The following is a 27,234-nucleotide window of genomic DNA, read 5'->3' on the forward strand; positions in this document are numbered from 1 at the left end:
ATGGAAGCGTGAAAAATACGGATTACACACGGACAAGCAGTGTGACTTGCGAGAAATATGCAGCGCTGTTAGAGAGAAAAGCCGGTAATTCAGTGCGGTGTACAGTAAAATCACACTGACAGCTTACAGAAGAATAGGTAGAATAAATGTGTACACATAGAATAGGTATATATATATATATATATATATATATATATGTCAGTGAGACACATATATGTATATATATTAATATTTATTCCAGCGCTATACAGCTTGAAAGCCGGTAATTCAATTACCGGCTTTTTCCTTCTCCTTCCTAAAACCCGACATGATTTGAGACATGGTTTACATACAGTAAACCATGTCTTCTCTCCATTTTTTTTGCAGATTCCACACTACTAATGTCAGTAGTGTGTATCTGCAAAATTTGGCCGTTCTAGCTCTTAAAATAAAGGGTTAAATGGCGGAAAAAATTGGCGTGGGCTCCCGCGCAATTTTCTCCGCCAGAGTAGTAAAGCCAGTGACTGAGGGCAGATATTAATAGCCTGGAGAGGGTCCACGGTTATTGGCCCCCCCCTGGCTAAAAATATCTGCCCCCAGCCACTCCAGAAAAGGCACATCTGGAAGATGCGCCTATTCTGGCACTTGGCCACTCTCTTCCCATTCCCGTGTAGCGGTGGGATATGGGGTAATGAAGGGTTAATGCCACCTTGCTATTGTAAGGTGACATTAAGCCTAATTAATAATGGAGAGGCGTCAATTATGACACCTATCCATTATTAATCCAATACTAGTAAAGGGTTAAATAAAACACAAACACATTTTTTAAAATTATTTTAATGAAATAAAAACAATGGTTGTTGCAGTATTTTATTCAACGCCCAATCCAGTCACTGAAGACCCTCGTTCTGTGAGTAAAAAAAACATAATAAACCAACAATATACTTACCCTCCGCAGATCTGTAACGTCCAACGATGTAAATCCTTCTGAAGGGGTTAAAACATTTTGCAGCAAGGAGCTGTGCTAATGCAGGCTGCTCCTCGCTGCAAAACCCCAGGGAATGAGGCTAAAAATAGATCAATGATCTATATTTAGCTTCATTTGCGGTGAGGCGCCCTCTGCTGGCTGTTCATAGATCGTGGGAACTTTCCTAGAAAGCTCCCAGGCTTGGGACTGGATTGGATTGGGCGTTGAATAAAATACTGCAACAACCATTGTTTTTATTTCATTAAAATAATTTTAAAAAATGTGTTTGTGTTTTATTTAACCCTTTACTAGTATTGGATTAATAATGGATAGGTGTCATAATTGACGCCTCTCCATTATTAATTAGGCTTAATGTCACCTTACAATAGCAAGGTGGCATTAACCCTTCATTACCCCATATCCCACCGCTACACGGGAATGGGAAGAGAGTGGCCAAGTGCCAGAATAGGCGCATCTTCCAGATGTGCCTTTTCTGGGGTGGCTGGGGGCAGATATTTTTAGCCAGGGGGGGGCCAATAACCGTGGACCCTCTCCAGGCTATTAATATCTGCCCTCAGTCACTGGCTTTACTACTCTGGCGGAGAAAATTGCGCGGGAGCCCACGCCAATTTTTTCCGCCATTTAACCCTTTATTTTAAGAGCTAGAACGGCCAAATTTTGCAGATACACACTACTGACATTAGTAGTGTGGAATCTGCAAAAAAAATGGAGAGAAGACATGGTTTACTGTATGTAAACCATGTCTCAAATCATGTCGGGTTTTAGGAAGGAGAAGGAAAAAGCCGGTAATTGAATTACCGGCTTTCAAGCTGTATAGCGCTGGAATAAATATTAATATATATACATATATGTGTCTCACTGACATATATATATATATATACCTATTCTATGTGTACACATTTATTCTACCTATTCTTCTGTAAGCTGTCAGTGTGATTTTACTGTACACCGCACTGAATTACCGGCTTTTCTCTCTAATATATGTGTCTACTGACATTATATATATATATATATATATATATTTTCTTTTCTTTTTGGGACACATGGATCACTTCTATAGCGGTATGTTGGTTTTGCTAGCCTGCGAGAAAACCACGCAGTACGGATGCCATACGGATTACATACGGAGGATGCCATGCGCAAAAAACGCTGACACACCCTGCCTACGGAGGAGCTACGGACCACTTTTTTCGGGACTTTTCAGCGTATTACGGCCGTAATATACGGACCGTATTGTTTTACGCTGTGTGTGACGCCGGCCTTAATCTCCCACTGTTTCTTTTTTTTCAGGGAGAATTTATAAACCCAATAAAAAATAAACACTAGGCTTTCTATGGCCCACTATTTGAGAGAGATGGCACACTCAGGACTGTCACATAAGCACAAAGGCCAACATTAATCTCCCACTGTTTTTTTTGGTCAGGGAGAATTTATAAACCCAATAAAAAAAATAAAAAAAAAATAGGCTTTCTATGGCCCACTGTTTGAGCGAGATGGCGCACACAGGGATGGCACTCTAGCAGAAATGCCAATCTTAATCTCCCACAACTTATTTTTTTAGGGAGAAAAAAAAAAAAACAACAGGGACTGTCCTACAATTACTATCTCCCTGCAGTAATCTCAGCCAGGTATGGCAGGCAGCAATAAGAAGGAGTGGACTGCTGCACAAATTAAATCAAAAGTGTGGACAAACAAACAAGATAGCTGTGCAGAAAGGAAGGAACAACAGGATTTGTGCTTTGAAAAAAGCAGTTGGTTTGCACAGCGGCGTACACACAGCAATGCAGCTATCAGGGAGCCTTCTAGGGCAGCCCAATGAGCTACAGCGCTGAGGAAAAAAAAAAAATGTAGCTTCCACTGTCCCTGCAAACAAAAGGTGGTGTTGGACAGTGGAAATCGCTACAGCACAAGCGGTTTGGTGGTTAGTGGACCCTGCCTAACGCTATCCCTGCTTCTGACGAAGCGGCAGCAACCTCTCCCTATGCTCAGATCAGCAGCAGTAAGATGGCGGTCGGCGGGAACGCCTCTTTATAGCCCGTGACGCCGCAGACAGCAAGCCAATCACTGCAATGCCCTTCTCTAAGATGGTGGGGACCAGGACCTATGTCATCACGCTGCCCACACTCTGCGTCCACCTTCATTGGCTGAGAAATGGCGCTTTTAGCGTCATTGAAACGCGACTTTGGCGCGAAAGTCACGTACCGCATGGCCAACCCCACACAGGGGTTGGGTCGGGTTTCGTGAAACCCGACTGTGCCAAAAGTCGGCGACTTTTGAAAATGAACGATCTGTTTCGTTCAACTCTAGTGATGTGTTCTGCATTTTTGTTGTTGTTCATACTGTACTGGTATTTCAAATAAAGAGCAGTGTAGCTCCGAATTTCCCAAAAAAAAAATTAATTTAAAAAAAATATAGTAATAAAAATGTCACAAAACTGTCCGTAGTCTCATTTCAAGATAAATTTAAAACTGGGTGTTCATGCAATAAAGGTTCTATATACAAATGTAGAATGCAAACCTTAGCTATAGAAAATGTTATCTGGTTTTAGAAAATAGAAACTGTAGAGTAATCATAAACAATTTTGGGAATTGGTATTTTAATTTTTAATGAGGAACATTTTTTAAGGCTTATACTTTGTTTAGGTGGGTTTACCAGAATGCGCATGGCGCATATCAAGTTTGAAGTAGTTTTGGTTTTTCTATCAAGGGATTTTTGGGGTTTTTTTGGGGGGCAAACAGGAGGTGGAGGGTTTACATTGTAAATGTCAAATAAAAAAAAAAAAAAAAAAAAAAACACTACATACTTACATTCCGGTGTCTGGTCACATCCCTCGCCTTCAGTTTCCCGCACTGACTGTGAGCGGGAAGTTTAGTAACCCGATGTTTACCCTGGTTACCGGGGACTTCAGCATCGTTGGTCGCTGGAGAGCTGTCTGTGTGACAGCTCTCCAGCGACTAAACAGCAACGCTGCAGCGATCGACATCGTTGTCTATATCGCTGCAGATTTATATTTGTTTGTGTTGTGCTACTTTTGCACACTGTAAACATTTTTGCCACATTTCTTCACTTGTTTGCCATTGTTTTCCTTTATCACCATATTTTGAGAGCTGTACCTTTTTTGAATTTTCTGCCAACAGAGCTGTATGAGGATTTGTTTTTAGCAGTATGACTTGAAGCTTTCATTTGTACTAATTTAGAGTACGTAGCATTTTTGATCACTTTTTATTCTCATTTTTCAAATCTAAAATTAACACTGTTCACCGTGTGGTAAAAACAATTATTTAAAAAGCTAACAACTTTTCTTTGGGTTAGTACGATTATAGTCACACTAGATTTATATAAATTTTATGTCTTTTTGCAAACTAAAAACTATTTTTTTTTTTTTTTTTTTACAAACAATTTGGTTTTGCATCATCTTGTTCTGAGAGTTGTAAGTTTTGCATTTTTAAATCAGAGGTTCGTGGGGGTGTGTATGTGTATATATATATATATATATATATATATATATATATATATATATATATATATATATATATATATATATACTCTCTCTTTTTTGATTGTGTGGTAGCAAGATTGAAAAAAAGCTTTTTGTTTTAGGAGTTCTCCATACTGTATAATAATGTGACAGTTTTGTAGTATTTTGCAGACATGGGGTGACCAGTTGGGTGTACTTTTTTTTATCCGTATTTTTCCAAAACTTGCCTTTTTACTGGCAAAATATTTTTCCATTATTTTTTCATGCTTGGTTTCAAAATGTAATTGATCCTCTCCTTTTTTGCTCTTTTACTTGGTTCTTCCCTAGAACTTAGTCATCTTACTCTTTGAATGCTAAACGAAGGCCGGGGTCATACTTGCGAGTGCAATGCGAGAAGCTCAGGCGAGTTTTTCGCATCAATACCCGGCACTGCCTCCGGGACTCAGGACCAGAGTGTGGTGCTGCATGTATTTCTATGCAGCTGAAGGCTCCAGTCCCGAGTGCTGGCGGTTGTGCCAGGTATTGATGCGAGAGACTCGCACGAGTTTCTCGGATTGCACTCGCAAGTGTTACCCCGGCCTAATTCACATCATACATATCGCAGTGCATTAGGCCTGTTAGACCCTGGTCATTGGCTACCTCAGGTGGCAGATCCTGAGGCCCATTACTTAGCCCTGGGTTGCTATGACAACCATTGGCACCCAATAATTTAATTATTCATCAGTGCCATAAAAAGGTGGTGCTGAGGAATGTGACAGGAAAAAAAGTTCAGTTCCAGCTCCAATTAAAACTTGGTACTTTACTCATCCATTATAAAAGCAATGATGAGGCTGTAAAGCTCTCCGAAGCACAACAGGGAAAGAGCAATGCGTTTCGGTCTTTATCAGAGCTCTGATAAAGATCTGTAAAGATGGAAACGCGTTGCTCTTTCTCTGTTGTGCTTCGGAGAGCTTTACAGCCTCATCATTGCTTTTATAATGGATGAATAAAGTACCAAGTTTTAATTGAAGCTATTGGAGCTGAAACTGAACTTTTTTTCCTGTCTATGCCACTAAATTGATCAACGTGGAAGTTCCGTGCACCTGCTGTGGCTGCCTGGTGAGCTGGCTTTTTTTTTTGCTGAGGAATGTGAACTTTTTATCGACCGCTATAAAAAAAAAAAGGCATTACACAGGTAATTGTTCCAAGATCCTGATTTAGAAGTGGAATTACTGGGGCAGTTTTACACAAGGCTGTGGACTTACTAGTGGCTGCATTTACATTTGGCTGAGGACTGAGCAATGGTAAGCTTTCCATAATGGTACAATCACACAAATGTTTTGTTGGCCTGTGTGCGGTTGTGTGCACAATGTGTTGTGAATTCTGTGGTCAAGCTCCCTCCTGTGGTCATGAGTGGTACTGCGGCTGGTTCTGTCTATGAGCTTCCTTTGGTGGATGTGAGTGGGGCTGCGGCTTCTGAGTTTCCTTCCTCAGGTGATGAGGTTAAGTCGTTAGGTGCTGCTCTATTTAACTCCACCTAGTTCTTTGTTCCTGGCCTCCAGTCAATGTTCCAGTATTGGTCTTGCTCTCTCCTGGATCGTTCTTGTGGCCTGTCTTCACTACATAAGCCAAGTTCTGCTTGTGTTACTTTTGTTTGCTATTTTTTCTGTCCAGCTTGCTATATTGGTTTTTCTTGCTTGCGGGAAGCTCTGGGACGCAGAGGGAGCACCTTCGCACTGTTAGTCGGTGCGGAGGGTCTTTTTGCGCCCTCTGCGTGGTTGTTTGTAGGTTTTTGTGCTGACCGCAAAGCTATCTTTCCTATCCTCGGTCTATTCAGTAAGTCGGGCCTCACTTTGCTAAAATCTATTTCATCTCTGTGTTTGTATTTTCATCTTTACTCACAGTCATTATATGTGGGGGGCTGCCTTTTCCTTTGGGGAATTTCTCTGAGGCAAGGTAGGCTTATTTTTCTATCTTCAGGGCTAGCTAGTTTCTCAGGCTGTGCCCGAGGCGCCTAGGTCTGGTCAGGAGCGCTCCACGGCTACCTCTAGTGTGGTGTGATAGGATTAGGGATTGCGGTCAGCAGAGTTCCCACGTCTCAGAGCTCGTCCTATGCCATTAGTAACTATCAGGTCACTTTGTGTGCTCTTAACCACCAGGTCTGTTGTGGTTCTGAATCACCAGTTCATAACAACAATGGACCACAGACTAATTGTAGCCTATGTGCTTGTACATATACAGGATTTTCCACATAGACCTCAGATTCACATGGAATACATTACAGCATATGCTACTAGTCTGGACCCGGTAGAAGATTGCAGGAAAATAGCAGGCAGCTCCTTCACCAAGTCACTGTGCAGACCATTACCTGAGCTGAACAAAAAACCAGTCATGCCCACTGAACACCTTACTTGGCTTTAACAGTCATTCTGTGCTGACAGACTCCATTTAAGTTACAGATGAGGCTATGAGTATCACATAAAAATTTTTTTTATTTTATATAAATTTTGGCAGCTAAGATGTGTTGTCTAAAATGAGCATTTTTCATGTCACACACAAATTTAGTATCACAAAAAATTCACCACTTTTGCAAGTAAAAGGAATAAAAATTTACACATTTCATAAATGGCGGGTTTGACAAAGACGGCAATGCTGAAGAAAGGAAATCATCTTTTTTATTCAGGATTGCTCAGAGTAATAGGTTTAAGAATAAAATGTGTAATTTGTAACATCTTTTCCAGTACTTTAACACGCCTGGCAGGTAATAAAACATCGGTATCTGAATCAATGACAGTAAAGCATGGAGGAACTTTTAATCCTTTATTTGATTTGTCTATAAATAGAGGTCCGATGAAATATAGAGTTTGTCCAAATGGGCTGTTCACCTTCCAATAAGAGTGTTCAGAGTCCCAGAACACAATATATTTTTCATAGTGGGATTGAAAATACCAGTGTTGGAAGCCCTTGTCCTCTTTTTGGCGCCCCCAGTCCATAGGGGGAGAATCCGATGTGTATGCATGGTTAATTCGCTCCCATATGATCATTATTGGCCAACCTGCCTCTCTAAATATCGGCAATAACTTCTCAGTTATCTCCATATTGGCTAACAACCTTTATTCTTCTTTCCAAGATGACAATTATCTGCCAAAAGACACAAATTATGTATATTATTTCTCTATTTCTTGTTATTTTAATTGTTCTAAGTATTTCTGTATTTTAGATCACATTTGTCAAATGCTTGTGGAGAGTCTTGCAAGAAGTGGAATATCATAGATGAAGAAGGGTCTGACTTACCGTATTTTTCGGACTATAAGACGCACTGGACCATAAGACGTTCCCCAAATTTCCATAAGGAAAAAAAAATTAATGCATCAAATGGGGGTCCGTCTAACAGTCAGACTTCAGCTTATTGGGGAGCGGGGGAATGGCATCGTTGGTGGAGCGGGGTCATAGGGGGTGCTTGGTGGTCTGGCGATGATATGACTTCCATTCCAGACTGGTGCGGCAGGTTAGGCGGAGCTCGGTGGTACGGGGCTCCGGACGAGATCTTGTTGCCGAGATCTCAATCTGCACATGTGTCGCCTCCGGAGACCACTGCATTGCAGCAATGGAAGTATGAGGGCTCCAGGCTTTCATAAAATGTCAGCGGAGCCCCTGCACCTTGGAAGGGGAGTCATATCACCATGCAGCCTCAGACGATTGAATACCCCCTCTTCCCAGCCCAGAGTCGTCAGAATCTCCCAACTTCTGCTGCTGCCGCCACACTCCTGGTAAGTACATTTCAACTATAAGACACAGCCCCATTTTCCCCCAAAACGTTTTGGTAAAAAAAGGGGGCGTCTTATAGTCTGAAAAAAAGTAGGTAATTAGTGTCAGCAGCTTTTGTTTATATAACTCCTCCTTTATCTCCTGATGATTTTTTAATTCCTTTCCATTTATGACACGGGGGTGGACATACCGCAGCTGCATTGGGACCCGGGGATTGAGGGGCGTCCTTGCAGGGTGGCTAATAATTAAGGCAATCTAGCCTGTTTCTCTAAGCCCAAAGCTTCAGGGGGAACATGGCCAGATTGCCCTCATGTGCGGCGGGCAGGGAGCGATCGCAGCACCTTTGCTACCTACAGGAGAAAATGGCAGCGGAGTTGCAGGAATCTGTCTTCTGCTTCCTGCCCGGCGCTTTCTGTCTGACAGAGGCTGTGTGGCAGGATGATGTAAGCATGCAGCACACACCTGTTACAAAGAGAAAGTTGCTTCTGGCAATGACGATTTTGCAAGGAAACAGACGGAGACGTGGTAATTTTTTTCTTACCAATACACTGGGGAGAGGTCCACAACAATGAGGGGTGGGTGAAAGAACAATGATGGGGTGGGGGGGGAGGGAGTAAGGGGGACTTATAATGGACTTGTGAACATGAAGTGGGGGAGGAGGACATTCGATATGTATGTAAAATGAATTGGGTGGTGGAGGAGAGTGCCAAGTCCCTGATAGTGTCATAATTAATTGTGAGAAGGCTATCAGGGAACCAAAATTTATTGGGGAGTGGGAGAGGAGAAGGGAGAGGGTGGTAAGGTGCATAGGACACTTCATAATGAATTGAAAGGTAACGTATTCTCCCACCCCCAAATTAATTATGATTTTATCAAGTACTTATAATAATTGAGAGGGGACAGGGAGTAAGGCTATGTGCACACGTTTAGGATGTGCAAGAGAAAATTCTTCTACATATCCTAATGTTTAGGCAGGCAGAACGCTGCATAAAATAAATGTTTTTTCCACATCTTGTATATGCTTTTGTTGCATATTTTCCCACACTCATAAGTATGAGTGAAATACGCTGCAAAAAATTGACATTATGCAGATTTAAATCTGCAACGTGAGGAAAAAATAAGCAACGTGTGCATGAGACTTCAGGGATCTCATTCACATTGCTTGTAGTGTAAAACCTTGTATATGTGCACGTAGCCTTAAGGTTAATTGGGGTGGGTAATAGAGGCTGAATAATTTATATTTCTTGGGTGGCAGAGATGGGGGGGGGGGGGGGCAGTGCTGCTTATCACTTTACATTTAGATTGGTCAATGACTAACAGTATATTAATGGTGGGGTACATATCTATTCAGGGGTGCAGTGCGGGAGAGACGCATGTACGAGTGATTCGCACTACACTAGCTGAAACTCCTAAACCCTTCATCCAATTTTAATGTGGATACCCTCAAATGAAAGCTGAAAGTCTGAACTTCTACTGCATCTGAATTGTTTTGTTTTAAAATTCATTGTGGTAATGTCTATAACCAAAATTAGAAAAATGTGGTCTCTGTCCAAATATATATGGACCTAACTGTATATCCGTCAGCTGTGAATCTTTTATTCAACTGTTAAATTTTTCCGGATATCCAACCCATTTGACGAGAAACTGTTCAACCTCTGACACGTTTTTTCTCAATCTTTTCTACCTTATAGAGATGGGTATGCATGAAAGTGTACAGCATTCCCGCAGGGACACAAATCTCCAACCATGAGAACTGTTGTTTTAGGCTCTTCCTCGTTTGTTATGGGGTTTTCTAGATAATGAAGCACTCAGCAACGCGTATAATAAAAACCCGCTGTACTTTCATCATTATAATGTGAATAATGCAGCTTTATTTTTGAATGGTCAACAGATACCATCCCAGCCATATCAACCCAATTTTAATATTGATCTAGCAGTTAGAAAATACATGGTCAGCACGGTGGCTCAATGGATAGCACTGCAGCCTTGCAGCGCTGGGGTCCTGGGTTCGAATCCCACCCAGGACAACATCTGCAAAGAGTTTGTATGTTCTCTCCATGTTTGCGTGGGTTTCCTCCGGGCACTCCGGTTTCCTCCCACATTCCACAGACATACTGATAGGGATTCTAGATTGTGAGCCCCATTGGGGACAGCGATGATAATGTGTGCAAATTGTAAAGCGCTGCGGAATATGTTAGCGCTATATAAAAATAAAGATTATTATTATATGGTCCTCGCCCATATATCTGGTAAACATAAGGCTGATAGCGCTCTAGCGATTGATCGAGAAGAATTTATGGATGGATTCACATTCTTTGCATTTGATTTATCAGCTTAGGGTTGAGCGACTTTTGTTTTATTTAGGGTCGGGTCGAGTTTCACGAAACCCGACTTTCTCAAAAGTCTGGTCGAGTGAAATCAGCCGATCCTATTAAAAAGTCGGGGTCGGCCGAAACACGAAACCCAATGCAGTGCAATGGGATACTAATAGTTCCCAGGGTCTGAAGGAGAGGAAACTCTCCTTCAGGCCCTGGGATCCATATTTATGTGTAAAATAAAGAATAAAAATAAAAAATAGGGATATACTCACCCTCGGACGCGCCCTGGTACTAACCAACAGCCTTCCTAAGAATGAGCGCGTGAAGGACCTTCGATGACGTCGCGGCTTGTGATTGGTCGCGTGACCGCTCATGCGACAAATCACAAGCCGCGACGTCATCGAAGGTCCTTCACGCGCTCATTCTTAGGAATGGAAGCTGCCGGTTACAGCGGTTAGTACCAGGGCGCGTCCGAGGGTAAGTATATCCCTATTTTTCATTTTTATTCTTTATTTTACACGTAAATATGGATTCCGATACCGCAAATAGTGGCCGATATCCGATACTTGCGGTATCGGAATGAAACGCGACTTTTGCGCAAAGATCGCAGACCTCATGGCCGACCCCACACAGGGATCGGGTCGGGTTTCATGAAACCCGACTTTGCCAAAGGTCGGCGACTTCTGAAAATGGCCGACCCGTTTCGCTCAACCCTATATCAGCTGATCAAGAACCTGGATGGCACTTCTCTCTCATTAAAACAGGTAACCTGCATGCCGAGGTACGCTTTGCTCTATCTACGCCACACACTGTAAATATGGTGGTGTTTGCCCTGAACTCATCTATTCTAGATCCACATAAACAAAGAAAGAAGGTGGCACTCACCCCGATATTGCTTGATGGTGATGTCCTTTATTCAGAAAACGAATGAATGAACAAAGCAGAGAGACGGCTGGTAGCAGATCGGGTGCGGAAAGGAGGTGAGGGACGACGGCCGTTTCGCGCTTGCGCGCTTCTACGGGTCCAGGTCATCTATTCTAGAAATTAATAACAGTCGTGAAGTCTTGTATGACTTCTACTGATGATGGACTCCATGCAAAATTACAAGACTGATGAAGAAGGATTTTTATTCAGAACAAATATTTTCTGGGATGTTTCCGTGTGATTTGCTTCCGGAAGAAAGAGTGACTAAGACCCGCGGCCTATATAGTGAACACCGACAACTCGAAGAATAGTGGAAAACATTGGATAATGATTTTACTACGCGATGGTAAGAAGGCCCTATTTTTTTGATAGTTATGGTTTCTCCCCGGACAACGTACTTTTTTTTGACCAGTTTGTAAAGTTCTTAAAGAGAAATAATGAACTATACTGCTATTAAAATAAGCAGCTCCAGGAAACATATAGTACTGTTTGCAGTGATTATTGTGTGTTTATTCTGAAACATCTGGCCAGGGGATGGACTTACAGTGAGATATTATGCCAATGTACTAATAATTTAAAAAGAATGATAGCAGTTTCTGATATTGTAATGTGCAATTCAGCTGGTTCAAGCTTTAATAATTGCAACTCATAATACCGTAATTACCAAATATGCAGGTCTTTGTTCACTATGAATAGATGAATACATTCATTACTGAACTGAGACCAGTTGGCTTTACACCTCAGATCCTACAACAGACAACAGGTGATTCCCTGAGGAGAAATGTTTATTCAGTGAAGTGTAATATCTGACACTGACAACATACGCACAGTTATAACGTATTTTTTGTTATTGAATAAACGTTGATTAACTACACGGGCATTGTGCAATGTAACTGACAGCATCTCACTATGTATATCACCTGCTCTGTTCCGTAGCTGTAACTTATTTTTGCTCGTGAAAAAACTTTGCATAATTAAATGGCTTTGACCTATATAACAACAACTGCTGTAACTAATGACTTTACAAGATGGCAAACTTCAAGATGCCTGTAGTTTGTGTCTTGCATTCTATAATGGTATGTGCACACGTTGCAGATTTGCCTGCGGATTTTTCTGCACTAAATCTGCAGCTCTTGGCAGAAAATTCAGGTGGGTTTTTGATGCGTTTTTTTGTGCGGTTTTGAAAGCTAAATAAAGATGTATTGTTGAACAAAAAAAAAAAAGATTTGATGTCACGTCTTGTCCAACCTCCTCTTTTACATTTGTCCAACCCACACTCCATTACACACAGACAGACAGACAGACGTAGATAGATACGGTATATGGATAGTTAGGCTACTTTCACACATCAGGTTTTTGCAGTCAGGCATAATCCGTCGAGTTTTGAAACGGATTCTTTTTTTTTTTCCTCAGAGTTGTATTGCACCTGATGGCCCCATGTTTCATCTGTTTTTTGCTGGATCTGTAAAAAAACTTTTTCCGGCGGACGGAGAAAACGTACAGAGGAAAGTTTTTTTTCTGCCCGGCGAAAAAAAACGCGCAGCGACGGATCCAGCGAAAAACGTGTGAAACAGATGTGAAATGATGAATCCGGCCTCCGACTCCGTTTTTTCATGCATATTTTCCGTTCTCTCTCTTTTCACTATTTGCAACGGATCCGTTTTTTCAAAAATTCGCCCGATCCTGCCTGATGGAAACAAACTGATGTGTGAAAGTAGCCTAACTATCCAAATATCCATGAAGCAGGTTCCAGCGAATTTTTGAAAAAAATCGGATCCATTGCAAATAGTGAAAAACTGATGCAACTGATCCGTTTTTTGGAGAGAAAGAGAGAGAACGGAAAATGTGCATGATTTCAATGGGAAAATGCATGAAAAACAGGATTCGGAGGCCGGATTCATCATTTCACATCACAGTTTCATTCATTTTTCGCCGGATCCATCGCTGGGCGTTTTTTTTTTTGCGCCGGACAGAAAAACCGTTCTTCTGTATGTTTTCTCCGTCCGCCGGAAACAGCTTTTCTGATGGATCCGGCAAAAAAAAAAAAAAAAAAAAAAAAAAATGGATGAAATGTGTGGCCATCAGGCGCTAATATAAAGTCTTATGATAAAAAAACGGATACGGCGGAAAAAAAACCCACGGATCAGTTTTTTTCAAAACTCGCCGGATTGTGCCTGACGGCAAAAACCTGATGTGTGAAAGTAGCCAGATATATGGATGGATATTATATTATAACACTGCCCACGTATATAACACAGCCCACACGGTATATAGCAGCCACGCAGTACATAACACAGCCCACATAGTATGTAACACTGGCCACGTAATATATAACACAGCCCACGTCATATAGTATATAGCAGTCATGTAGTATATAACGCAGCCCATGCAGTATAGAACACAGCCCACATAGTATCTAACACTGGCCAGGTAGTAAATAGCAGCCACACTGTATCTAACACAGCCCACGTAGTATATAGCAGTGTGGGCACCATATCCCTGTTAAAAAAAAAATAAAATAAAAAATAGTTATATACTCACCGGCCGGCGGGATCCAGCGAAGCTCTGGCGATGCGCGTGCGGCCATCTTTCGTTCCCAGGATGCATTGCGAACTTACCCAGATGACTTAGCGGTCTCGCGAGACCGCTAAGTCTTCTGGGTAATTTTACAATGCATCTCTGGGAACGGAAGCTGGTGGCAGGCGCGTCGGACTACGGAAGGTGAGAACAGCCGTTTTTTTTTTTTGTGATTATTTTTAACATTAGATCTTTTTACTATTGATGCTGCATAGGCAGCATGAATAGTAAAAACTTGGTCACACAGGGTTAATAGCAGCGGTTACGGAGTGCGTTACCTGCGGCCTAACGCGGTCCGTTACCGCTGGCATTAACCCTGTGAGCGGTGACTGGAGAGGAGTATGCGGGCGCTGGGCACTGACTGCAGGGGAAGGCCGGCTTCACACTCAGCGTATGAAAATACGGTCCGTATATTACGGCCGTAATACGCTGAAATGTCCCGAAAATAGTGGTCCGTAGCTCCTCCGTAGGCAGGGTGTGTCAGCGTTTTTTGCGCATGGCATCCTCCGTATGTAATCCGTATGGCATCCGTACTGCGTGGTTTTCTCGCAGGCTTGCAAAACCAACATACCGCTATAGAAATGATCCATGTGTCCCAAAAAGAAAAAAAAAAAAAAAAAAAAAAAATTATATATATATATATATATATATATATATATATATATATATATATATATATATATATATATATATATATATATATATATATATATATATATATATATATATATATATATATATATATATATATATATATATATATATATATATATATATATATATATATATATGTCATTAGACACATATATGTATATATATTAATATTTATTCCAGCGCTATACAGCTTGAAAGCCGGTAATTCAATTACCGGCTTTTTCTTTCTCCTTCCTAAAACCCGACATGATTTGAGACATGGTTTACATACAGTAAACCATGTCTTCTCTCCATATTTTTTTTGCAGATTCCACACTACTAATGTCAGTAGTGTGTATCTGCAAAATTTGGCCGTTCTAGCTCTTAAAATAAAGGGTTAAATGGCGCAAAAGTTGGTGTGGGCTCCCGCGCAATTTTCTCCGCCAGAGTAGTAAAGCCAGTGACTGAGGGCAGATATTAATAGCCTGGAGAGGGTCCACGGTTATTGGCCCCCCCCTGGCTAAAAACATCTCCCCCAGCCACCCCAGAACAAGCACATCTGGAAGATGCGCCTATTCTGGCACTTGGCCACTCTCTTCCCATTCCCGTGTAGCGGTGGGATATGGGGTAATGAAGGGTTAATGCCACCTTGCTATTGTAAGGTGACATTAAGCCTAATTAATAATGGAGAGGCGTCAATTATGACACCTATCCATTATTAATCCAATTGAATGAAAGGGTTAAATAAAACACAAACACATTATTTAAAATTATTTTAATGAAATAAAAACAATGGTTGTTGGGAGTATTTTATTCTACGCCCAATCCAGTCACTGAAGACCCTCGTTCTGTGAAAGAAAAAACATAATAAACCAACAATATACTTACCCTCCGCAGATCTGTAACGTCCAACGATGTAAATTCTTCTGAAGGGGTTAAAACATTTTGCAGCAAGGAGCTTTGCTAATGCAGGCTGCTCCTCGCTGCAAAACCCCGGAGAATGAGTCTAAATATAGATCAATGAGCTATATTTAGCTTCATTTGCGGTGAGGCGCCCTCTGCTGGATGTTCATAGATCGTGGGAAATTTCCTAGAAAGCTCCCAGGCTTTCTAGGCAAGTTCCCACGATCTATAAACAGCCAGCAGAGGGCGCCTCACCGCAAATGAAGCTAAATATAGCTCATTGATCTATATTTAGACTCATTCCCTGGGGTTTTGCAGTGAGGAGCAGCATTGCATTAGCAAAGCTCCTTGCTGCAAAATGTTTTAACCCCTTCAGAAGGATTTACATCGTTGGACGTTACAGATCTGCGGAGGATAAGTATATTGTTGGTTTATTATGTTTTTTCTTTCACAGAACGAGGGTCTTCAGTGACTGGATTGGGCGTAGAATAAAATACTCCAACAACCATTGTTTTTATTTCATTAAAATAATTTTAAATAATGTGTTTGTGTTTTATTTAACCCTTTCATTCAATTGGATTAATAATGGATAGGTGTCATAATTGACGCCTCTCCATTATTAATTAGGCTTAATGTCACCTTACAATAGCAAGGTGGCATTAACCCTTCATTACCCCATATCCCACCGCTACACGGGAATGGGAAGAGAGTGGCCAAGTGCCAGAATAGGCGCATCTTCCAGATGTGCCTGTTCTGGGGTGGCTGGGGGCAGATATTTTTAGCCAGGGGGGGGCCAATAACCGTGGACCCTCTCCAGGCTATTAATATCTGCCCTCAGTCACTGGCTTTACTACTCTGGCGGAGAAAATTGCGCGGGAGCCCACACCAATTTTTGCGCCATTTAACCCTTTATTTTAAGAGCTAGAACGGCCAAATTTTGCAGATACACACTACTGACATTAGTAGTGTGGAATCTGCAAAAAAAATATGGAGAGAAGACATGGTTTACTGTATGTAAACCATGTCTCAAATCATGTCGGGTTTTAGGAAGGAGAAAGAAAAAGCCGGTAATTGAATTACCGGCTTTCAAGCTGTATAGCGCTGGAATAAATATTAATATATATACATATATGTGTCTCACTGACATATATATATATATATACCTATTCTATGTGTACACATTTATTCTACCTATTCTACTGTAAGCTGTCAGTGTGATTTTACTGTACACCGCACTGAATTACCGGCTTTTCTCTCTAACAGCGCTGCGTATTTCTCGCAAGTCACACTGCTTGTCCGTGTGTAATCCGTATTTTTCACGCTTCCATAGACTTTCATTGGCGTATTTCTTGCGCAGTACGGTGACAAACGCAGCATGCTGCGATTTTGTACGGCCGTAGAAAGCCGTATAATACTGATCAGTAAAATACGGCAGATAGGAGCAGGGGCATAGAGAATAATTGTGCCGTATTTTTTGCGAGTTTTACGGACGTAGTTTCTGCGCTCTTACGTCCGTAAAACTCGCAAGTGTGAAGCCGGCCGAATAGGGAGGGACTAATCCGACTGCCCGTCGCTGATTAGTCGCGGCAGCCATGACAGGTAGCTGGCGAGACCAATCAGCGAAACGGGATTTCCGTGACGGAAGTTGCCGACAGAAATACAGACAGAAGTACCCCTTAGACAGAATTTATACATATATATATATATATATATATTACACATATACATATACATACATACATATACATACACACACACATATATACACACTAGATAGTGAATGTTAAAACATAGATTTACCGCTCAATGATATATATATATACAATTCAATTTATTAAATATATACTCATGTATACTCAATACTTAGAAAAATATACCACTCCAGTACTCTGTGTAAAGACGGTGACTACTACCACCAGATAAAAGAAAGTACCTTAATCACACCTAATAAGGAACACCAGGGATTACCCAGACCAGGGATAATTGCCAAAATAGCTTTTTATTAATTTATAATTAACTAGATGGCAGCCCGATTCTAAAGAATCGGGAGTCTAGAATCCATATATACTTTATTTATTCAAATGTAGGAATAATACAATTAATAAATAATAGTAAGAAAGAACAAAAAATGGCTGCACTCACCAGCTCTTGACAATTCTTGTTATTTAAGGTACAGTTACACAGGATCCATGAACATGCTTATGAGGGGAGGGATGAAAGACATCAGACGACAACTTTGCGTGTTGTGGGCAGTGTCAGGTAGTAGGAAAATAGCCAGTTAATAATAGGCAATAGTTCTTTGCAGGAATGCAGATATTAATAAATAGGCAGTTTATATTGCAGAGAAATTGCTGGGCAATAATGGACAATGTCCTTATGTGGCAAATAATAGAGCAATATACCCAATGTGGCAAAGAAGAGGTTAATAAACGGCAGTCTCTCAGTATAACAGTCAGTGAATAATAGGCAGTATATGGAGAAAACACCAAACAAAAGTTCAAAATTGGTGTGAAAATGTCACTGAACCACTTCACAACTAAATATATATAGTTTTGGTAAATGGTATTATCATTTTTTTGACGAAATTCGGCAGGAGCTTGAAGAGCAACGTCACTGGGCCCGCCTCCACGCAGTAGAAACTTGCTGTGAGGTAAAAATTCAAAAATCACACCAAAATGGCGGGCGGAGTGTGTCACAGTACGGCACGTTTCTGATTGGTCGCTCGCAGCAGGCGGCAACCAATCAGACACTGTTGACGTCACTTATCTCCGGACATTAGCTCCGGACAGGAAGTTGGCACAAATTGCAGGAAGTAGTATTCTAGGCAATTATATATTAGATGACAGTACATAAAATATATTATAAAAAATATATAAAACCAGATAAATTTGTGCGTACAGCAGGACTACTGTATATAATAGATTTTACAAGCTAACCCAATATTGCACGATGTGTCCCTGTTCATAATGGTGTAAACATAGATATGTGTAAACAATATGTGTATAAAGTGCGTAAAAATACGTGTATAAAATCCAAATAGTCACTCTCGTTTCCCCATAAAATAAAATAGAACCATAATATATATATATATATATATATATATATATATATATATATATATATATATATATATATATATATATATATATATATATATATATATATATATATAGAGGAATCTACAATGATTAATATAAAAGTGTCAAGTGCATAAAACACACTACAATGTGCTGAGGTGTGCAAATAACTGCTCCTAATGAGCACTGAACTCTATATTGTGCAAATAAACGAATAGGACTGATACAGATCGTATGACGGTATATACCTTATTGGGTGGCTGGGTCCTGCTGTAACGCACCCCGACGCGCGTTTCGGACTATTCTCCTTCGTCAGGGGGTTTATCTGGTTTTATATATTTTTTATAATATATTTTATGTACTGTCATTAATTATAAATTAATAAAAAGATATTTTGGCAATTATCCCTGGTCTGGGTAATCCCTGGTGTTCCTTATTAGGTGTGATTAAGGTACTTTCTTTTACACTGGATAGTGGCCCGATTCTAACGCATCGGGTATTCTAGAATATGCATGTCCACGTAGTACATTCCACAGCCCACGTAGTACATTGCCCAGCCACGTAGTACATTGCCCAGCCACGTAGTACATTGCCCAGCCACGTAGTATACAGCACAGAGCCACGTAGTATACAGCAGAGACACGTAGTATACTGCCCAGTCACCTAGTATACAGCACAGACACGTAGTATATTGCCCAGCCACGTATGTAACAGGTTAAAAAATAAAAAAGAAACATATACTCACCTTCCGAGGGCCCCTTGTAGTCCTGTTGCCTGTGTGCGGTGCACACGGCAGCTTCCGGTCCCAGGGTTGGTATGAGCGCAGGACCTGTGATGAGGTCGCGGTCACATGACCGTGACGTCATGGCAGGTCCTTCTCGCATACCATCCTTGCCACCGGAACCTGCCGCTTGCATGGAGAGGTCACCGGAGCGTCGCGAGGAGCGGGAATGGCGGCGGAAGGGGAGTATATAATGATTTATTTTTTATTATTTTTAACATTAGATCGTTTTACTATTGATGCTGCATACGCAGCATCAATAGTAAAACGTTGGTCACACAGGGATAATAGCTGCGTAACCGGAGTGCGTTACACCGCGCTCCGGTAATGCTGCCATTAACCCTGTGTGAGGGCTACTGGAGGGGAGTATGGAGCGGGCACTGACTGCGGGGAGGAAAGAGTGGCCATATTGCCGCCGGACTGTGGCCGTCGCTGATTGGTCGTGGGTGTTTTGCCACGACCAATCAGCGACTTGGATCACATGACAGACAGAGGCCGCGACCAATGAATATCCGTGACAGACAGAAGGACAGACGAAAGTGACCCTTAGACAATTATATAGTAGATAGATAGATAGATATATTAGTTATTCTTTGATAATACAGTGGAAGTTTTGGCAATGCAGTAATCACTATCTATGAGCACAGTGATGCATTTACTGGTAAACAGTGCTGAATGGAAACCTCTGAATAAAGCGTGCATCATTTTTCTATTCAGTTTAGACAACTATTTAGAGGTAACCCTAAATAAGGGTGTTTAATTATCTTTACATTCTATGGAAGGTGAGATAGACCAAACAGTCTCTTTTGGTCTTGCTGGTCAGTCTTCCATATAATAATATTATTATTATTATTATTAATAATAAATAATAATATCTTGTCAGGATTGTGTTATTTTTCTGAGGGTTGACCACTAGTGGCTGCCATTATCCACTTTGAGAAATTGTGCTGCATTTCCACTACTTACCACTGGAGGCTGCTATTTTGTATGTGGAATTGCCCATACTAAGATGGCCGATGTTGATCCTGGTGAAGCCATCTTGTTTTCTGCTTGGGAATTTTTTAAAGCAACATGGAACTCATTGCGTCTTATGTATTATTGTATATTGAGTACATATATATTCAGTCATGAGCTTATGCAGCCTGTCTAAACCAGACTGGTCCTACTCCTCTCAGTATTAGGCCAGTCTCACACGTCCAGATAATTCCAGTACCGGAAAAATCGGTACCGGAATTATCCGTGTGCCGATGCGTTTCTGTGGCACATCAGTGTGGCACACATGCCGCACACGTGTGCCGCCCGTGTGCCCACTGGGTACCACACGCACCGTGACGGAGACAGCGCTAAAGTTTAGCGCTGTCCCCTGCATCTGGTGCTGAAGCCCCATTCATATATTCCCTGCAGCAGCGTTTGCTGTAGAGAAAATATGAATAATTATGTGTAAAATCAAGATCCAGGTCATCACCCCCCTCCCACCCCCTGTGCGCTTACCCCCCCACTGTGATTAAAATACTCTCCCGGCTCCCTCGCAGCGTCCTGTCCTGGCCGCACCTTGTAATGTATGAGCGGTCACGTGGGGCCGCCGATTACAGTCATGAATATGCGGCTCCACCTCCCATAGGTGACCTGGATCTTGATTTTACACACAATTATTCATATCTTCTCTACAGCAAACGCTGCTGCAGGGAAGCTATGAATCGCAGCTTCAGCACCAGTGGGGGGGGACAGCGCTTAATGTAGCGCTGTCTCCTGCGCGGCACACGGACTGCACACGGACAACGTCCGTGTGCGGTACGTGTTTTACACGGACCCATTTACTTTAATGGGTCCGTGTAATCCGTGCGCTCCCACGAACACTGACATGTCTCCGTGTTTGGCACACGGAGACACGGTCCGCAAAAAATCAATGACATCTGCACAGATGCATTGATTTCACTGTGTCTACGTGTGTCAGTGTCTCCGGTACGTGAGGAAACTGTTACCTCACGTACCGGAGCCACTGACGTGTGAAACCGGCCTAACTCCAAGTAGTACTTCAAAAGGACTTTACCACTTACTATGTCCCACTCGTGATTTTCTAGCCACTGAATACTAGCCGTGCTCCACCAGTATCATAACATTTATGGATTTACTTGCACGAGTCTATCAATTTTGGCATTTTTTTGTTTATTTTTACAAAAGACCAAAAATCAAATCAAGAAAACAAGTAAAGTGCACAAATTTCCACATTGCATTATTAGTCAGCATTTTGTATCTATATTTGTAAGATAAAAGAAGAAGTGGGTCCCAAACAAAGAAGAAATGCACATTTTTCCATTACGGTTCTTTACTGTTTGTTCCCCTGCTAGTTTTTGCTGATGCTTACAAACTTGCTACTGAGTGGAAGTTGCCTTAAGGATAAGTCATCAATAACAAAATAAAAAAAAATTTGTGGAAATCCTTTTTAACTAGCAATGTATAAAGTCATGTTTACACATTCAGTTAACGCTGCGGGTTGGACGCTGTGTACTTCTGCAGCATCACACCCGCATTGTCCCGATGTTACAGCACAGTGGAGGGGATTTCTGGAAATCCCATGTCCACAGAGGCCTGTGGAGACAGACATGAGGCGCATCTTTCCAGACGGCAGCATGTCTTTCTCTTGCATAAAGTAGCGAAATTTCACCTATAGAATGTATTGGATGCAGTCAATCCACATTGTTCCATGAGCACATGCCAGATTTACCTGCATTCAATAGAAGGCAGCGCTTTGGACGCAGCGAACATACACCAAGTCCAAAGCGCTGCTATCTCTGCATCATGTGCACCCGACCCAACAGTGTCACATTGATGAAAAGTATTCACAAGAGATGGTTGATTTCACGTTATGCTGGCACTCTATATTTTCTGTGCAAAGGCTATAGTAAATAGTGATGAGTGAACGTGCTTAGATGAGGTGTTATCTGAGCATGCTCGGGACCTAACAGTGATTTTGGCGTGCTCAAATAATATGTTCAAGTCCCCGCAGCTGCTTGTCTCATAGCTGTTCAACAGCCGCAACACATGCAGGGATTAATCAATGTGCTGCGGATGTTAAGCAGCCCCGAGACATGCAGGATTGGTGACTCAAACATATTTTTCGAGCACGCCGAAGACACTCGGTTACAACCCGAGCATGCTTGGATAACACCTTATCCCTAAACGTTTGCTAATCACTAATAATAAACAATGTTAGTGCAGAACAGACTTACAACGATACAAAGTATTTAGAAAACATGGATGTCAGCTTGTACTAACACGATACAATTTCTTGTGAAAGTCTATGGGGGCGAGAAAATTACGGATTACACACGGACCATGCATGTGACTTGCGAGAAATAAGCAGCGGTGTTCTATAGAAAAGCCGGAAATTCAGCGCGGTGTACAGTAAAATCACACTGACAGAACAGAATAGGTAGGTATATATACATAGGTCCGGGGGCCTCCTAAAATATATATATATATATATATATATATATATATATATATATATATATATATATATATATAATTGCCTAAGGGTTTTTCCGTCTGTCTGTCTGTCCTGGAAATCCCTGCTCTCTGATTGGTCGAGGCCACCAGGCCTCGACCAATCAGAGACCGGCACAGCATCGACGTAGAAATCCCGCGTCGGCCTCAACCAATCAGCAACTGGCACAGCGACGATAATGTCATATTGGTTGCCATGGCGACGATGATGTCATAAAGGTTGCCTCGACCAATCAGCGACGGGCACAGTATCGACGTAGATGTCATAATGGTTGCCATGGCGACGATGATGTCATAAAGGTTGCCTCGACCAATCAGCGACGGGCTCAGTGTGCCGCGAATTCTGGAATCATCATTGTCCATATACTACGTGGACATGCATATTCTAGAATACCCGATGCGTTAGAATCGGGCCACAATCTAATATATATATATATATATATATATATATATATATATATATATATATATGTGTGTGTGTGTGTGTGTGTGTGTGTGTGTGTGTGTGTGTGTGTGTGTGTGTGTGTGTGTGTGTGTGTGTGTGTGTGTGTGTGTGTGTGTGTGTGTGTGTGTGTGTGTGTGTGTGTGTGTGTGTGTATATATATATATATATATATATATATATATATATATATATATATATATTTTAGGAGGCCCCCGGACCACGATGCCCATCGGACCGGACCGCCCCCCCCAGGTGAGTATTAATATAACCTCTTTCTCATCTTTCAGGTTGCATTGGGGGGGCTTATGCTGATGCTGGTGGGCTTAGCTCATCTTCGATTTTGGGGTGACAGGTTCCCTTTAAGCCTGGGAAGTACACCTGGCTGCATTGCACATTCCCAAGGATGGAGAATATTGCATTGAGGCCGGAGTCACACTAGCGTATAATACAGACAAGTGCTATGAGAAGAAAACATTGCATAGCACTCGGACCAGTGTTAATCTATGAGAAAGCTCACATCACCAGTTTTTTTCTCGGATGTATTCTACGTGCCAGTGAAAGTTGCAGCATGCTGCAATTTTACGTGTATATCTGACAAGTCTATGGGTGCGAGGAAAACAAACAAACAAACAAAAAAAATCAGACACCACAAGGACCATCAGTGTGACTTGCGAGAAATACGCCCACATTTTCCTCATTTCAGCCCATTGAACCATTAAAGGGACTCTGTCACCTGAATTTGGCGGGACTGGTTTTGGGTCATATGGGCGGAGTTTTTGGGTGTTTGATTCACCCTTTCCTTACCCGCTGGCTGCACGCTGGCTGCAATATTGGATTGAAGTTCATTCTCTGTCCTCCATAGTACACGCCTGCGCAAAGCAATCTTGCCTTGCGCAGGCGTGTACTATGGAGGACAGAGAATGAACTTCAATCCAATATTGCAGCCAGCGTGCAGCCAGCGGGTAAGGAAAGGGTGAATCAAACACCCAAAAACTCCGCCCATATGACCCAAAACCAGTCCCGCCAAATTCAGGTGACAGGTTCCCTTTAAATTCATCGAGGAAAGCAGTGAGAAAAGTAAAGCTATACTCAAGTCTTATGGATATATACGGTAGATGTGAGAAAATCTTATCGCATTGCAAATGCATTACACACGGATGACCGTACGGAGAACATTTGTGCGGCTCTTGGCCGAGAGAAACAGACAGGTTTTTCATACGTTAAGTGTGATGCCAGCCTTATGCTCAATATTTGCAGAGTTCTGGCAGTGACATCTCTTGTAAATCACGCCTGATTACATGATTGTTTTGGGGTAGTAGCCCGGGGTAATCAATGCTCCTCCAACCAAATCTTTTCCCCCTCAACTAGGCAAATACTAATTTTAAAAGGAGAGAGCGCAGCTTCAAAGTTAATTATATATTACCGTAATTCAGCAGTCGCAAAGCCACGTAAAAGGGCTTGTTAGAATGCAGGGTAAGGTTGCTATACAAACATTTTGGCGGCAGGAGGGGAGGGGAGAGGGGGGCTAGGGCAAATGTTCACTAACATTCATATAGGCCCCCATTACCAGAAAGAGGCCAAGAGAACGTTCATTTAGCCTCCATTTGACAGATGTGCAGTACTGCAGCCTATGCCAAAAAGTACTGTGTAATATACATTTTTTGCATTGGGTTCTTATGTTGGAAAAATGCCACTGCATCCATCCAGACTGGTCAGTGCGAGGCATGTGCCTCAAGGGTGTAAGGAGTAAAATATTTAGAATTGAGAGTCCTCAGGGTATAAGGAGTGAAACTTTGAATGTGTGATAAAAAAATTGCACGGGGTTTTATCACCGTTTACTGCAGTTTCTAGTTCAAAATCTTACACGGGTGCGTAATGTATCAAGCGCGTGGATTCTGCAAACCGTCACCTAAATGGTGCAGTTACTGAAACCTAACAAATCTGCCCCATATACCATTAAGGCTACTTTCACACTAGCGTCGGAATCTCCCTGTCGCAATGCGTCGGGCAGAGATTCCGACGCTAGCGTTTGATGCACTGCACAACGGGTGCATTTCTCTGGCGCATCCGCTGCCCCATTGTGAGGTGTGGGGAGGTGGGGGCGGAGTTCCGGCCGCGCATGCGCGGTCGGAAAAAGCGGTCCGTCAGGAGCAAAAAACGTTACATTTAACGTTTTTTGCTCCGGGCGGTCCGCCACAACACGGCGCAACCGTCGCACGACGGTTGCGACGTGTGGCAAAGCGTCGCAATGCGTCGCTAATGTTAATCTATGGGGCAAAAACGCATCCTGCAAACAACTTTGCAGGATGTGTTTTTTGCCATAAACGACGCATTGCAAAAAACGCTAGTGTGAAAGTAGCCCAAGCCTCCTTCACTCACTCTGTTTTTCAGCATTGCAATTTCTAGTGTTTTTCAAAGCATTTTTTTTATTTTTACATATTGTCCATACATTTTTCAAGTCCTACAGAAAAAGCTTAAAAAAAAACCCACCCTCTGTAGTTTCTGAAAAGCATTGCGTGAAAAACTAAGCCATAGGCTGTCTCCACACAGCGGGTGGGCTAGCTACAGGTGGGGGTGGGCCAGCTGTTGGACATCCTGTGGAGCCACAAACACTTCAATGCTTTTTATAAGGTTTCCTTCATGAATTCTTTGTTCCTTCTGCACTGAAACCATTTGTGAGGAAAGTGTGAATCAAATGTTTGTTGTTGTTGTTATCCCAAAAGCACACAAGAAAAAAAAAAAAAAAGTGGATGAAAAGGGTCCCAAAACAATTGCAATGTTTAGCAACACCTAAGAACATTTTGCATCTAAGCAAAAGCATTTCAGTACCATGTGCACAATGCATTTCTCACATCTGCACTACTCAGTTTTGAGGGTATATGCACACGATCAGGTTTTTTCGCGATAATAATACGATAAAAACTCAATAAAAACGCATACATTATGCATTCTATCATTTAGAATGCATTCTGCAATTTGTGCACATGATGCGTTTTTTTTCCCGCGAAAAAAAAACGCATTGTGGTAATAAAACAGCAGCATGTTCATTAATTTTGCGGATTTTCTGCGTTTTTCCCGCTATTCTATGCATTTGGAAAAACGCATCAAAAACGCGCAATAAAAAAAAAAAAAAAGCATGCGGATTTCTGGCAGAAATGTCAGGTTTCTGCCAGAAATCCTGACGTGTGCACATAGCCTGAAACAGAATAAAATCATCAGTTACATAGCTGATGAGACACGTGCTAAGGTTCCAAAAGGTCTAAGACCACATTCACGCGTTCGATATTTTACATCTGTAGGTGATAAATGCACATGTGATGCACATGTTTCTATAATGTTTTTCCTCCCACTGTTCCACTCCTGGTTTTGGCTTACAAATACCGAGGCAAAAAACTCACAATGTTTGAACAGCATTTCCATATTATACTATAAAACAGAAAATAAATGTACTGCTTACTTGTCTGGACTGAATAGATGCAGGATCTATGTCTTAATATTCTTATGAAGGATCCGATGTGTATAGGGATTTTTCCCGGCTTCCTTCCAAGGTTGCATCTGTGTGCTGCCTGCTGCGTTCCTACAGTGATGATGATCACTGGGGGCAGTGCTGGAGGGTTCCAACTTTTGATTGGCTTGTAAATAATAAGGAGGGTCCAAGGACATGATGTCATAACAGTGAGAACCATCCCCCCCACCATAGAAAAAGAAGACATATCTTTACACAGTACCATGTTAGCCAGTGGATTACATAAAAACATAAAAAATAGTTATGTATCCTTCTTTCTACCTTCTTTATGTTTTAGGATACTCCTAAAAGCTATAGAGTTCCTAAATCTGTGATGCTTGTAGTTATATACCCTTTGTGTGTATAGTTACA

At 41.8% G+C, this 27,234-nt stretch overlaps 1 long non-coding RNA gene across 2 annotated transcripts; it reads right to left on the minus strand.

Moving 5' to 3' along the window:
- Positions 1 to 6,896: 6,896 nt before the first annotated feature.
- On the minus strand, positions 6,897 to 26,945 carry LOC138644720 (uncharacterized). 2 transcript variants are annotated; one of them, XR_011314646.1, is made up of 3 exons: positions 26,815 to 26,938; positions 11,396 to 11,547; positions 6,897 to 7,565 (listed from the first exon to the last, which is right to left on the minus strand). It is a non-coding gene; the product is annotated as an uncharacterized lncRNA (long non-coding RNA). The 2 variants fall into 2 exon arrangements; XR_011314647.1 differs by lacking the exon at positions 11,396 to 11,547 and having other exon boundaries at positions 26,815 to 26,945.
- Positions 26,946 to 27,234: the final 289 nt, after the last annotated feature.

The sequence above is a fragment of the Ranitomeya imitator genome, chromosome 7 (genome assembly GCF_032444005.1).
Source record: "Ranitomeya imitator isolate aRanImi1 chromosome 7, aRanImi1.pri, whole genome shotgun sequence".
Taxonomy (NCBI): Eukaryota; Metazoa; Chordata; class Amphibia; order Anura; family Dendrobatidae; genus Ranitomeya; species Ranitomeya imitator.